The following is a 15169-nucleotide window of genomic DNA, read 5'->3' as shown; positions in this document are numbered from 1 at the left end:
TGGAGAAAGTAACAGGGATAGTCTGATGAATGAGGTCTGAAACTGATTCCTTTTGCCAAATGAATGTGAATTGCTTTCATCTTGGGAGAGGAAGAATAAGAAAAGAGGAGGGGTGGGCCTGAAGACAGGAAACCCGTGGGATGAAATATTCTGTCTTCAAGAAGTAACAGCACAACTGTAGTAGGAGACTTTAGAGAAAGTCTACTGATACATATTGCAATTTGAATAAGGGTCAGACCATGCATAAGCTATTGCTTTTTAAAGAAAGGTGCAACTGTGCTTGATGATACTTGTCCTAAGCACAACTCTCCACCCAAACTGGCCTCTCTGTGCAGAAAGTTCAGCATGCATAAAGGGTGCAGCCCATAGAGCTGCAGTCATAAGCACTGCAACAGGGAGAGCAAAATTATTGCCATAAATATAGATACTGACACAGAAAACACAGCTTCACCCTCATCTCCTGGAATGTGAAGCAAAATTATCCAAAATCAGCCTCCTTAATGCGGAGAATGTCTCTTTCAGGCCTCCTTGAACACCAGCTGCATCTTGTGAAAGAATATTTATCCCAATTAGCATAAGTGGACGCTGAAGAAGTGTCACGTGGCTCTGCCATCAGGCTGGAGAAGGCAACACTGGCTTAATGCTCCAGCACTCCGTGATGAGGCGAGATAAACAAGAGGCTATTCCAGACACTGCACAATTGCAGCTCTCCAGGATCCTTGATTTTACGCCCTTAAAGCCCCTTTAGTACTCAAGCTCTGATTATGAAGATTATGGAAATTCAGGTAATGAAGCCAGAGGCTCAGGTTAGCATCATGCAGGAGTTGGTATCTTCCCCCAGAAATCAAAGAGCAGAGATGGTTTATCAGGCTCAGATCTTGCTTCTGAGACTCTCCTTGCCAAATTGAGGCATTTTCATGCTTAATTCATTTATTCTTTTTGAAATGCTAGCGGACATCTCGCAAAAGAGAAATCTGCTGGCATCAGGGAGTTAAAGGGGTAAAGGGACATTTATTAAAAAAAAAAAAAAAAGGCTTTAATGAGCAGTCCCAGATATCCTGTACTGCTGCGTTACTGTGGAGATTTTCCCAAAGAATTCTAACCATAGAGGTATCAATTCCTATCTCAAGAGTGCAAATGTGTCTAATTTCAAGACACATTCTCAGCAATTATTTCCCCTCTGAGTCAGACTGGCTTATAGAGGAGAACAGGGAGGACGTGTCTCTATCCTTCTTATATAAATTATACACACACACACATATATATACATACACACATATATATACACACATATATATACACACACACACACACACACACATATATTTAGATGCATGTGTATACATGCACGCACACATACATGCACAAGTATATATATATATGTTTATAGATAATATAAATATAACTCTGTGTGTGTGTGTAAATGCATATATTAAAAAGTTGTGATAGTGTCCTGGACAGAAGGCGCAGGAGGGTACATGCATGCATGAATTAATTATATACACAAGAGCAGCTAACGGTTTTCTTTTCTGGGTTGACATCACTGGTAGGACTTGAAAAAGTCCTGGAACTTTTACTGACACCAACAAGCAGAACTGAGCCTGCTCTGAGGGGCCCTTGAGTCAGAAATTCGTGCTGCAGTCATACAGCACCCTTATCCTGATACGGGTTGCCTGTACTGGGAGAGTTTAGTGCTATTCCTTTCTTATATCGGTGTGAAGTATCATGTCATTGTCGCACAGAAATTTAAGCACGAGGGCTCCTGCAGCCTGGAGCGGGCTCTGCTCCTTGCCTTGACAGCTGGAAGGTTGAAGCCAAGGCTGCAACCTGCCATGGTCATCGCTGGGGGATTCGTGTTATCAGACAGAGGACCAGGGAGCTGCAGGTCAATTACTGATAACCTTCTGTAGGAGATTTGGCTCACCAGACCCTGCCCCGAGCATAATTCAGCCTTCGGGATAGAAAATGCTGTCTGAGACCGTTAATCAGAGAAAAGAGGTCTGCAAGCAGATAAGCTTGAAAAGGAGTCCTGAACTAGAGTTTAGCTTGTGTTATCTGGGACTTACCAAAGCCCCGGAACTGCTGGGACTTTTATGACCATACAACTACTGTGGAAAGTGAAAATTAAAGTTATTTTTTTTCAGTAAACTTTTCTATTTTAAAGTTCATTTTATTTAGTGTGCATATTTTTTATGTTATAAATAATATATGGATGTCAAAGAAAATCAAAAGATAGCACATATATTGTCATCTTCCTGTATGATGTCTTTTCTACTTAGTAAATGTAAATTATAGAAATAAAGAGCATAAAATAAATCATTAAAATGGATACTTGAATTAATAAATAATTTGTTTTGTCTGTATTTGTAATATTTTGTTTGTCTATCTATCTAATTCAAGAATAAATGACAGATGAAAAGAATAAACCATAGAGTTAGCAGGTAGTAATCTGTTCCCTTTGGTATTTTGGTCAGTCATCTGACACCATGGGTTGAATATAAAGATAATTTTTCCAGGAAGAAATGTCTGTTAGCTATCTTGCTGAGATAGCCTAATGGAGGAAGACTGCTAAAAGAGTAAAAGGAGGATCAGCCTTGCACAGATCAAAGTAATAGCTTGATTTTGAAAAGCTACGAGAAATTCTGGTACATCTCTGACACTTTATTTCACTTTTAATATATATGGAAAGAATCTTTCACATCACACTTCCCTCTCCTCCAGCTGCCCTTGAAACTCCCACTCAAAACTCTGCTTAGTCCTCTTCTACTTCTCTTGCTTTTGAGCAGGATATTCAAAATCTCCTGCAGTATCTTACAGTCATCTGCAGAGTGCAACTAGTTGGGCTTGGCGTTGAGATGATCTGCAGGGTTTGACGAGATGTCTGACCAGATTATAAATCTCCTCAAAGCCTTCTCGGAAGGCTACTTCTGAATGATAAATTATCGCGCCAGCTTTCAGGTCTGTTTTTCTTCTCTGTGTCAAATAAGCAGACTAATTTCTTCTAGCTTGGTTTAGGGGCCTTTATTCTACACATTAGAGCCTTTCCAATCAGCCTTTGCCTTCTGAATACTTAAAAACTAGTAGCCAGATGAGAGACTCACATATTGTCCTACAGCTTGAAAAGTTCTACTCCTCTACTCCTTGAAATAACGAGTAACAAAGAAATAGAGAGCGGTGACTTTTTAAATGTTATTAGCAGTCCATTTTAAATATTATTATAGGAGTTGAACTGAGGATTTTGGCTGCTCTTTCTACCTGCAAAAGCTTTTTATGGAAGAATCATACCAACTCCCAGATGATTTGGCAAGCTGTGAGAAAACAAGTGGCATAGCCCTGTGGGAAGGAGCCAGCTTTGCCTAATCCCATCTCAAGGGATTTTTTGTTCAGTTGATTTCCATAGCGCCCATCGGTTTAGTGGTCTCATAGGACAAAGAACAGAAATTTGAAAAACTGATTAGATCTCTTGGGCCTCAATTTAGTTGTCTAAATAAAAGGTATTTATTTCTCTCTGAGACATCTTAGGGTGCCTGTGACATCCACGTCATCTGCGCAATATGTCAGAGGACCTACAGGTCACCAATGCCTTTCTGGAAGAGCAGCGGGAGGTGAAGTAGAGATACTCTAAGGCATTCAAAATGGCACTATGACTGTGCTCAGGCAGAGGTCTCCTTTGTGAGGGTTGAGCTGGAAATATATTTTACACACTAATGCTCTAAACAGGGGAAGTGAAAGGTGGGAAAACGAGCCATAAGATAGAGAAAAGCAAATGTGCTGGGTGCATTTGAAGAACTTGTTGGTCCCAACTTGGCAAAGAGGTGTTTGAGAAGAGATCCATGCAGTGTAGGGAAGCAGAACAAAACAAATACCTTGCATGTACATGCAAAACAAATATCAGTTTTTGATAATTACTGTATTTGTTATGAAGCTCAGAGAAGAGAAAGATGGTGTACTAGATTCACTGCCACATTTTCTTATGCCTGTTTGTCTGTACCCCTATATTTTTTACACATGTATTTTTTATCTGTAAAACCTCCCTTTTTTCAGTTAAATTCATTAAACTTTCTCTCATTGAAAAGTAGATTGAAGCTGTGGGGAGAGTGAAGGAGAAACTCTTACCAGTATTCTCTTGCATAACTCAAAAGTTAGGCTTGTTTTGCTGAAGTAACACAATTTTAATGGAAAATGTTTCATTGGCACTTAGAGATTTAGGGTTTTATTTTATACCTGGTGAAAATATGTTAAAACAAGCAAAACAAGCAAAAAAAAAAAAAAAAAAAAGAAAAAAAGAAAAAAAAAAGAAGAAGAAAAAAAATGAATTTTTGACAGATTTTTTTGGGGCAGACTTTTGACAGTCTTAAGTCCTACCCTCTCCACTTTATCTCCCTCCATCCTTTTTTCTTTCCTTCTTCCATCTGTCATTATCCACAACATCTTTTTGAAACAGTGAAATTTATTTTTCAAATGCTGAGTGATAAGAGCTTTTAACTCTACAGTATCCCATATGAGAAAAATGCCACTATTGTGCTGGCAGGAATATACACTGCAATTGCTTTCATGGTTTCACTTATCTCCAGCATCTGGAGATTTTAACTGAAGTGCAAATGAGGGTATAACAGAAGCATATTAATGAAATACTAACCACAAGTTCTGGTTCTGTTACAGGATACACTAAACAACATATGTAGAATATAGGTCAAAGAAGGAAGATATTAGACTACTTCTGAGTGAAAAAAGAATATATATGATTTTAGTAAAATATGGCACATGCCACTCATTAAATTAGACTCCAAGGAATGTGGTAGATCAACAGTACTTGTTATCCTGAGGAATATATATGTAGCAAAAAAGCTATGGACTGTTTTTAATGTGAAATAATTTGGATTTGCAGACCTGATGAAGCAGTAAACAGTATTCTGGGAATCTAGGTACAGACTGAATGCTTTGTGTCAGAAGGATGGAAATATCCAGAGCTGGTATGCAAGCCCCTAGTTAGAGAAGGCATTCAGTTGTTCAGCTTGTACTCATCTTGCTAATACACTGAATTCCTGGAAGGTTTAATGTGCTTCATTAAACACTGCATGAACTCTACAAACAAGAAGCAAATGGCTTAGTGACCTACTCAATGCCATGCCAGTCAGGTCATAGACAAACGATCAGCATAACTCATTGGATAAACACTTTGTAGTTGGAGTCACAAACACAGAGAATCGCAACCATGGAATATGGACCTCAAACGAGTGAGTTCAGTTCTTGAAGGGCCTCACCCAGCAAAAGCTTGAGTGAGGTCCAAAAGATCCAGTAAAGTCTGGTTAGGATTGATATTACTGTTCATGAGATGCTTTTACACATAAAACAGATTGTCAAGTAAAGAGATAAATACTAGAAAAGATGTAAAGAAAAAAATATTTTAAGAAGGATACACATGCATGCTGAATAACCCCATCTCCATTCTGGGCTTCAGAAAAGAAAGAGTGACCTTCTGCAGTGTGATCATTAAAAACAATCAAGGGGTTTCCACTTACAGCGAAATGCTGACCAAAGATCATTCTTTCTCAGAGAAAAGCTAGTAGGAATTCCTAAAAGACTTAGCTCATGGAGATGGAGAAAAACAAAGTCACCTGCAAGCAATCAAGGGAAGAAGAAAAGGTAGCCTGCTCTGATGGATAATACAAAGTGAAGTGTTCAGGGGGTGCAGTGAGCAATTCAGAGTCAGGAGAAAAATTACTGAAGGTGTCTAAAGAGATCCAAGAAACGTGCAGGATCTGACATTATATTAAAATATCCTCTTTTGTGGCAATACATTTTTCTGATTCTAATGATAATTGATATTGCATCCAAGTCACAAAGCCCTATGATCCACTTCCAGGCCTGAACACAGAATGTCAGTTATATTCTTCTCATTTAAAAAGAAAACCTCAAAAAACACAGATAAATGTTAATCAGAAATAAGCGTACCTCTTTTTAATTTATTTTATTTTTTTATTTTTATTTTATTTTTATTTTATTTCTTGAAGGTTCAATCCTGATATATCACAATTAAGTAATAGTATTATTTATGCTTAATATGAACTTATGTTTTAAATAGGAAACCAAAGGTCTGTTGAACTTTAAAGACATTTTGTAACGATTCCAGTTATTTGTTGATGACAGAGAACAGGCTGATACAAGTCATCTCATCTTCTACCTGTTCATCCATTCAGCTTTTTTTCTATAGAACTCAGTGCTGAAACATCTAGACACAATTAACAGTTGGCAATGTGGTGTTGCCATTTTGATTTTCTAAACTGTTCTCCATGAGAAATGTGGTAATATAACAAGATAAAAAGCTAGTAGGACATGTTAACACTTTGGTCTGCTCTATTAACTTCAGCCAAAAACCGCTTTCTGCCCCTGGTTCTTGGCTACGAGTGGTAACTGCAACATCTGGAAAGCCCTGACAAGAGTGGGGCAGACTGTATTGGGGTGTATCAACCAGCTGGGAGAGATAGCCTGTAGGAAAAGTCTCAGTATGCTAAACCAAAGAAAAGGAGATTCAGCTGTTGCTTTAAAGCTATGTATATGAAATGTAGAGACCTTTAAAAACTTCTATATCGGTATGATGCTTGAGGGCTATGGTAAAGACAGGAATTCACCTTAGACCTCTCAGCTCCAGCCAGCACTTCAAGTAGCACTTCACTCCTTGGTCATCATCTGTCTTGATGTCTTGCTTCATCATATATTTTTCCGATATGACTTATTTCTTGTGGCAGGCAATGGGGAAAAATATACACTCCACAGGTACTGGCAAATTAGGATGCACATCAACCTTCAACAGAAAAAAAAATAGAGCTTTATTCCATTGAGTGTTCCTCAAAATAATCAAAAATTAAGATGGAAGGGAATACTTTATCATAACAGAATAAAGCCAGATGCAAGAAAAGGAACAATTAATATTTCTTTTCCCCCTGGATTTAGTGCACCTTATTCATAGGATTATAGGAAAAATGTGATTTGGAAGAGACCTCAGGAGGTCTTCCAGTCCACCTCTTGCTCCAAGTTGGGTTAACTACAAGGTCAGACAAAGTTTTCAGGGCTTTTATCCACTCTGGTCTTGAAAACATCCAAGCATGGAAATTGAATGTCCTGTCTGGAGAACCTTTTCCAATATTTGACAGTCCTTATGAAGAAAACCTTTTTTCTATTATCCTACTACATATTTTCCTTGCATCCTTATATAACTTTTTCCTTATTTCCCTATCTATGAAACTTTTTTGTTGTTCTATGTCTCTTCTGAAAGCAGACAGGATCCTGTAAGGGATGTGTAGTGTACGGGCGTAAAGCAGTTCAGAAGCAGCCTTCTTGCTAGTAGAACAGCTTAAGGAGTGTTATTCATCAGAAGACATGAAGGTGCCAAAGCAAACTGAGGGACAAGGCACATGTTTGATGGCATGCAGGTTCACATCTAAGACATGACTGAGTCTAGGAGGCTAAAAAGTAAGTGAAAAGGGCACAATAAACAAGACACATTTTGCCAAAGCGTTCCTCTCCACCAATGAATACGGAGATAAATTTATAAAGATAAATAAGTACTAAACTGTGTAAAACAATACCTTTGGAGCGCGTTTTGGTATGTCCCACCTCTTGAGGAGAACTCTGGAAGCAAGCTGCAACTATTACAGCACTGATATTTTTCTGTCTGAGATGCTCTAAGATGATATAAATGGGTCAGCTACTATACCAGAGTCAATATCCATCAGCCTCCGAAACCGAGAAGCCTCCTTTTATGAAGGAATATATCAGGACTAATTGGGTGGAAGTGAGTGGCTTGTGCAGTTTACTACTGCACTGTTAGGACTCCACTTGAGATTTTAAAAGCCAACTTGGGAACTCAGGGAGAGAGACAAAGAGACAATTATGAGGATGTTTGGGCTGAAGATGCAGCTATTTCACTGCTCTTTCACCTGTCACAGAAATTTTCTTTAGAGGTGTTTAGAGGTGTTTATTCTCTAGAGGCTTGTTTTTACTTTGCAGTGAGTGACTTATTTATTTGCAAGATAATGGTTTTGACAACTTTTTAAATCACTTTCCATTTCTGTATCATCCCTTAGGCTTAGGCTTTTATTTTTTTCTTTTTTTTGGGGGGGGTGGTGGTGGTAGTGTAGGGATTAGCAGTTTCATACAGAATAACCATAATATTGAAAAATTAGATTTCACACTATAGCAAGCAAGAGAAAGATTCTTCCTCTTCTAAGTCATATTTCTAAAGAGGAAGGATGATATCATTCAATAAACTGCTGGTCCTTCGATCTAGGAGACTTTTTTTTGTTTATTTTTAACCTTTGCTGCTGCTTGTTTTCAGTATAATGTTAGGTAAGTCACATACAGACAATTTTTCTTACAGTAATTTAGGCACTCTGTAGGTTTTTCAAATGGAGATAAAACCATTACCATACCTTAGATATTGTTATGAGGAGGACACATATGTTAAAACCTGTAAAATATTCAGTAAAACAGTTGACTATAAAAATGTCTTGGCTGGATGAAAACAAATGGTTTCCTGTTTAATTTTTCTCCTAAAAAAACTATCAAACACTTTCCAAAATGTGACCTTGTTATAATTATTTTCCAGTTACGCATAGATTAAGTTATACTCTCATTTTTTTTCCTGATTTCTAAGAAACAGCCTGAGAGTTGACAATTCTTTCTATAGAAATATCATTTTGGTAATGTCTCCATTTCTAGCCTGGTGACTCTAGCACTTTCTGATGACTCTACTTCATTCACATTGCATCTCGACTGTTGCCTGCACAACTGCACAGTATTTGATTTTCAACAATCTAATGGGCTAATTACCTTTTTTTTTTTCTTTTGCCATAGTTTAATGTTCACCTTCATTATCAAGAAGTGTGAGGTTTTGTGTTTGATGCTGCTTGTGTGCTGAGCGACACTCGTGATGGCAATGATTGCTTCTTTGCTGGTTCCCTGTCTGAGGGGACTGGAATACGTGTATGGACTGGGGAAGCAAAAAGCGGTCAGGGGAGGCTCATTTGGAGCCATTTCGTTGAATGCCCAGGTATGTTTTAATACTCTCTCGTGGTATCATCTGACTAATTGATGTGTTGTGCTGTGTAGCACGTTTTAATAAGAATCAGAAGAGAAGCAAGCTGGCCGGCATCGTACTGAGCTCTTGAGAACAAGTATCCTTGAAACGTGCTGGCTCACACCTGTATGCATTTAAAGCTGGTTTTACATCACATAACAAATGTGCCATTAGTCTTATAGATAGCCAAGGTAGGGTGAAGAGCAGGAAAAGCAGCTGTCCAAAGCCTGACAACAGATCTAGATGCAGCACAGGACTCACCACTGAATGGTGCTTAGTAGGAAGTAGGAAGAAAAGGAAGAGTCAGAGGAGCTGCACAAGGTGGTTGGCAGGACCATATGGCCCTGATCTGAATGATTCATGGGTTTCCATGAAGAAAGAGGCAAGATATCGACTTACTAATGTCTTGGAAAAAGGCCAAAACAAACTCTGTATAAAGTATGCCCTTTGTATAGAAAGTTGGTATCTACAAAGCAAGTTTGTAAATAAGTCCCTAAGTCTCCTATAATAAATTATTCTCTTCTTGTATTGCTATATACATCTAACTGGACAGCTCAAAATTATCTTAATAACTACTAAAATACAGTCTTTCTCTGAGGAGAAAAAATGGCAGCAGGAAACAGCAGTGCTGAAATAGTGCTGAAATTGCAAAGTTAAGACTACCTGACTTTAAACTTTAATTTTATACTTTAATTTTTGCTTTTGTATGGTGCATTATTTGTGGTGAATAGGGCTAATCAAGAATTGTTTAACCAAATAGGTGCTCATTAGAAAATTTTGATTCACTGCAGTCAAAATACTTCAAGGTAATATACATATGAAAATGCTTCCTAAGAGTGTCTCTTAGTCCTTTTGTATAAAATATGAGAATATTGAATGTCAAAGGTACTTGACATCCTTGCCTTACTTCCCATAAATCTCTCTCTCATGTGTACATAATGCCCCAAGAAAAATAAGAAAAGATGGATTGACAAAATTCTACCTTAGAATCATCTAAAGCCTAATAGATAAGTGGCAAAGTTATTAACCTGTAACTTTCTCATTATAAAACACATCCCATCAAATACGTATAATATCAATCATATAACACTCTTCATACAAGAATAAGTTTTCTTTCACTTTCTTTGCTATTAATGCTGCTAGCACTAACGTAAAAGCAATTAAAAAATCTTTTCTTCTGCTTTTTAGCAGATTACTATTCGAATTACCATATGGATGATACTTGACAGCTAGTTTAGATATTTGGCGTTTTAAACAAAGAATATTTTTTTATTCTTTTATCACTCTTTTCCAATAAGGTTTAAAGTTTGACAGCTCTAGGGAATCTACTGTCTTTACCACCACTAGGTCTGTAGATCGGTATCTCCACAACTTTTTTTTTTTTTTTTTTTTCCAGGCATCAGTGTTCTGTAAAACGAAACAATGAAACTTTCTCGTCCCTCCAAAACCCCTAAAACTACTTCCTTGAGCAATTCTACTTACTTTCGCTTTTTAAATGAGAAATAGGAAACACTTGTAAGAGTATACGGATATTTTTGCTTACACCGCCCCACGTGGATCCTTCCCGAATCGACACAAGGATTTCTACTGCAGTGTCATTAGTGCCATGTGGCCATTGCCTTGAAGCTCACTTGCAAGTCTACAGATTTCAGGTCTTGCCTCTTCTCATAACCTTGCCTTCACTATTGTTTCTGGAAAGCAAAGAATCCTTCCACCTGTGTCAGCAAACCTTATTCATTTTTCCATCCAGCGAATCATGGGTAAAGACTGCTTCTGTTTTTGGGTGACTTGCATAGCTCTGTTGTATCCGCTTGATTTCAATGGCACAGCAGTTCTGACTTTTTTTCCTCCTCTCCTGTCTGCAGATCATTTCTTCTTACTGATTCTGGCATGGTTTTCATTTTAGTTGTCTTGTTCAGCATCTGGGTGACGATTCAGTATTTACAGTCAGGGAGACATCTCTTCCTTCTGTTCCTCACCGCTTTCTCTAATCTAGTTGAGATACAGTCAGTTTTCAGATCCTGGCAAATATAAACGTACATCTTTCAGCTACAATGACGAGCCTTTTCCTCAGCTTCTCTCTTCAGGCCTACTGTATTGATAATGCCAACTTCTTTTTCCCTCAAGTGTTCCCACACATCAAGCTGTACTTTCTCTTCTTCTCTCACATCCTGCCTGGCATAAATTTAATTCAGTTCCTATCAATCTGTTCCTCAAAATACTCTTTCCACTTTGTCAGCAGGAAACATCTATTTAATTTTTCATGTTTCCTTGTTCCTAGATAAAAGGGGCTAGGGCCTGTTCTTTGCCTCTTTGAGAATATAGCAGGCATGGTGTATGTCCATTTAACCAAATTCTCTCAATAAAATTTGCCTTTCATGCAAAAATGGGATGGTGTCATTCATGCCACCTAATGATAATAATTTCTGACTGATGGTGTCCCAGTAGTGTGCCCAGTCACTCTCTGGGAAACTGCCAGCTGCACAGCCGAAAAATGGGCTGAGAGTTTGCCCTGGACTTATTTTACCGATCTTAATAACAAAGCTTGAGTTACCTGCTCTTATTATTTCGCATCAAGCATAGCTTCCTCATGGAGCTTTTCCTTCTTTGAGTCTGGAGCCTGCCAAGGTGGCACCTTTTCTCCCTAGCAGCCATGCTCTTTATCTGAGTTGGTGGCTCAGCTGCAAAGGTATGGTCATACGGAATAGGAAAGAGGCCACACCGCTGCCCTTTATTAATGCAGGAGCCACCGCGGCGTGACAAGGGTTCGTGAGAAGGAAGTCAGCTGCATTCATTTCATGCTCAGTGCATGAGATCTGACAGGTCTGTGCTGCGGGATCTGACATTGGAAAGTTCATATATCCTAACTGAAGGCTTCAGAGCAGCAAGAGGAGGAAGGTTCCTCGTGCCACACAGAACCAACCTCTTTGTGAATGACAGAGAAAAGGACAAGGTTATCCAAAACTCGCAGCAAAGGTTTCTACTGACGTGTGAACACCCCTTAGAGGTCTTCTACTTATGGAGCAACTGCTTAGCAAGGCTCACATCTCACAAGTTAGGCAGACAGAAGATTAAGTATCAGAAAAAATCATGAGGCTCTGGGCCAAGCAGAGTGTGAAGGACTCCTGAAGAGCTATACAGAGTGATCTACATTTGGGCTATATTCAGTCTGATACTCAAGATAAAAAACAGGGCACAGAATTGCAACAAATCAGACATGTAGGGGAAGGTAGTACCTTGGGAAAAAAATGTCAAATATAATAGTTTTTCACATATTTTTTCTCTTAAAATGCTTTCATTTTGCATTAAAGGGAGAGATATCTTTAGGAAACAAGATGGGTTAACATAGAATATGCACAAGGAATCAAAATATAATATGACCATAGTGCAAGCTACTCCAAAGTGTAAAGAACTAGAGTGATGAAACATTATATACATTTAATCATGATTTGGGTGCAGTGACTAAATCAATCAAAATTCACTTTACTTTCTTTTCAATACTATGCAAGCTGATCTAAATTTCCCAGAGACAGGTTATATGACTGTTCTATATTTAAGCCTTTTGATGACTTTAACTCTTGAATATGTTCCATTTAGTAATTAATTATCTTTTTAACTTGTTTTTTTTCTGAGAAGCTCTTTAAAGTCTTTATTTAAGTACAGTGACAACATGGACATGGTCTGATCACTGCAAATGCTACTGCTTATACTTTCAATTTCGCTGAGCCATTTCCACCTACAATATAAAATAAAGTGTCCTGATTGGGGTCACATTTCCCACTGAAAGACAGCTGAAAGGATAGGAAAGAAATGTTTTTCTTTCAGAAACATCATTGAAAAATTTCTGTTTAGCACTGATTGCCTGAAGTCCTTCACGCCAGCTGAGCAGTTCTGAGTATACACAGTTGAGAATATAATATGCTCCAGGATCTCCAGAAAGTATGTCTGTCAATGTTACAGATTCTTTTTAACTAAATATGTGTTTGGTTGGCTCATGGGGGAAAGTTCTACTGTTCTGGTCGAGGGATTTTTGTTGTTCTTGGGGGAGAAAGGAAGGATGCTAGAAGCTCTGTATACCAGCAGCAGCTTGTTCACTAGCTGAGGGTCCCTTTGACTAGACTCATGTTTTGGGGGCATGCAGGCAGTATTGCCTGCATGCTACTTGCAGAAGATAAAAGGAATTTAGGGAGAGACATGAGTACTCTGCACACTTTCGGTCTGATTGAGCAGTTGAATATAGCTGAGATGCTTTGGATAGTCTGAGATATTCACACTGGACCAACAGTTGGACTCACGGGGTATCTGTAATCTTCTTGAGCAGCTGCTGAAGGTTAGGTGGGATGTGCTGGAATATCTCAAATGGCACAAAATGCCTGAATATGCATTTCCGTGGCAACCAAAGCAGATCTAGCTCCTGGCTGTGATAGTACTTGGCCTCATCCCATGGAACATATTCCTGTTTCATGCTCCAATTTATTTCCCTATCTTGTCTTTTGTACTAGTTGAACCAGTTTCTGAGCACCTACAGCACATTAATCTTTCAGTAAGAAATTCTTTTTATTTATTTTTCCCAATGAATTAGGATACCATAAGACCTTTACAAAAAATCTGGCAAGGAAGGCAGTGGAAATAAGCAGCTGACATGGGACTGCAATGACCAGCAGTTAGGCTACCATAGAAACATAGCCTATGGCTAGCAGTTCACACCTTTCCCATATATTTTTCATGAAATTTTGATAGGAAGTAGCCAAATATGTTAGTATGAATACGGTTCGTTTTGACAAATATTGCAGCTAAGAATCTGCTATTTATTTGTAGTCAATGGTGGTCACTTGATGCAAACAACAGTAAATCAAGAATTTTTTTATGTGGCAAATAAGCTTCACCTGCAACTGGTCCAGGTGTAAGAGACTAACTTAGAAGCCAACATAAAAGAAGAATTTAGGGACATAGTCACATAACTTAGATACCTGTGTTTGCATAGTGTGAGTGGCTTTTAGTGTGTTAATTTATAGTCACAGTGTGACACAGGGATTCTTGTCTCATTAACATCGGGTTCCTCCTTGTGCTGAAACAAATCAGAGAAAAATCTAAAAAAAAAAAAAAATTAAATATAATTTTTTCATAAGGAATAACATATCTTTTGACAGAGAAATATCTAGGAGATGCAGATATATTCAAATTTCAAAATGGATTGTCTAAATTAGGATCCTCCCGATCAGGACTAATATTGACAGATACGTCATATTTTTAGTTCAAGAAATTATTGGTCTTTCCTGCCCTCCCTCTCCCCCCAACTCTGATGAAAATATTGCAAATCTTGTTATTTGAAAAGTATCCTATTCCTGTAATTTGGCAATCACGTTGTGCTGATGCATTACCTCTTATTTCAAAAGGCGTAATAAGGCAGTCTATAACTTCTATCCTAAAGGGTTGTGGCACTTTAAAATATTTGGGATGTCTTGTTCTTAGTCAGTCATCCAGTAATACCATATGTAGAAGCTAGGAGACTGGCTCTGGGAATGGAATTGATAAAGCAATACAAAGCGTATAACTTCTCATGATGTTGCTCAGTGCCTCCGGGGAAGCTGGATGCTGGTTTCCTTGGCATATAGGCTATACGTGGGAGCAACCTTGAGATGAAGAGTTGGTATGCTAAATCTGGCAGCAGGTGAAAACTGAGTCCCTGTGAAAAAACAGAAAAAGCTTCATTACCCCAGAAATGTGAAATAAGAACTATTATGTTCAAGAGGAAACACAAAGGGGTGGTTGATAGCTCCTTACCACTAATTTCAGAAAGACCTACTTACTTCTTGAGCTTGATGCCCTCAGATCCCAAACCTGAGACATTATAAGAAAGTCACTTAGGCTTAATGCACTATTGGAGCTATCAGAAACATGAACATGAGTGATCCTGTGGAAACAGTGCTGAGTGGAAGCACATGGCTGCTGGATGATGCAGGAGATCCTGTGGCTCCTTCTCAGAAAACTTCATCAAAGCCTGTAAGCATCAGGCAAGGATGCATCACGGAAGGGTGTGTTTGGGCTGTCACCAAAAGGAATCTGGGTTCCTCCACCCTGGGATCATGT

The sequence above is a fragment of the Rhea pennata genome, chromosome 2 (genome assembly GCF_028389875.1).
Source record: "Rhea pennata isolate bPtePen1 chromosome 2, bPtePen1.pri, whole genome shotgun sequence".
Taxonomy (NCBI): Eukaryota; Metazoa; Chordata; class Aves; order Rheiformes; family Rheidae; genus Rhea; species Rhea pennata.
Note: the sequence above shows the minus strand (reverse complement) of the source record.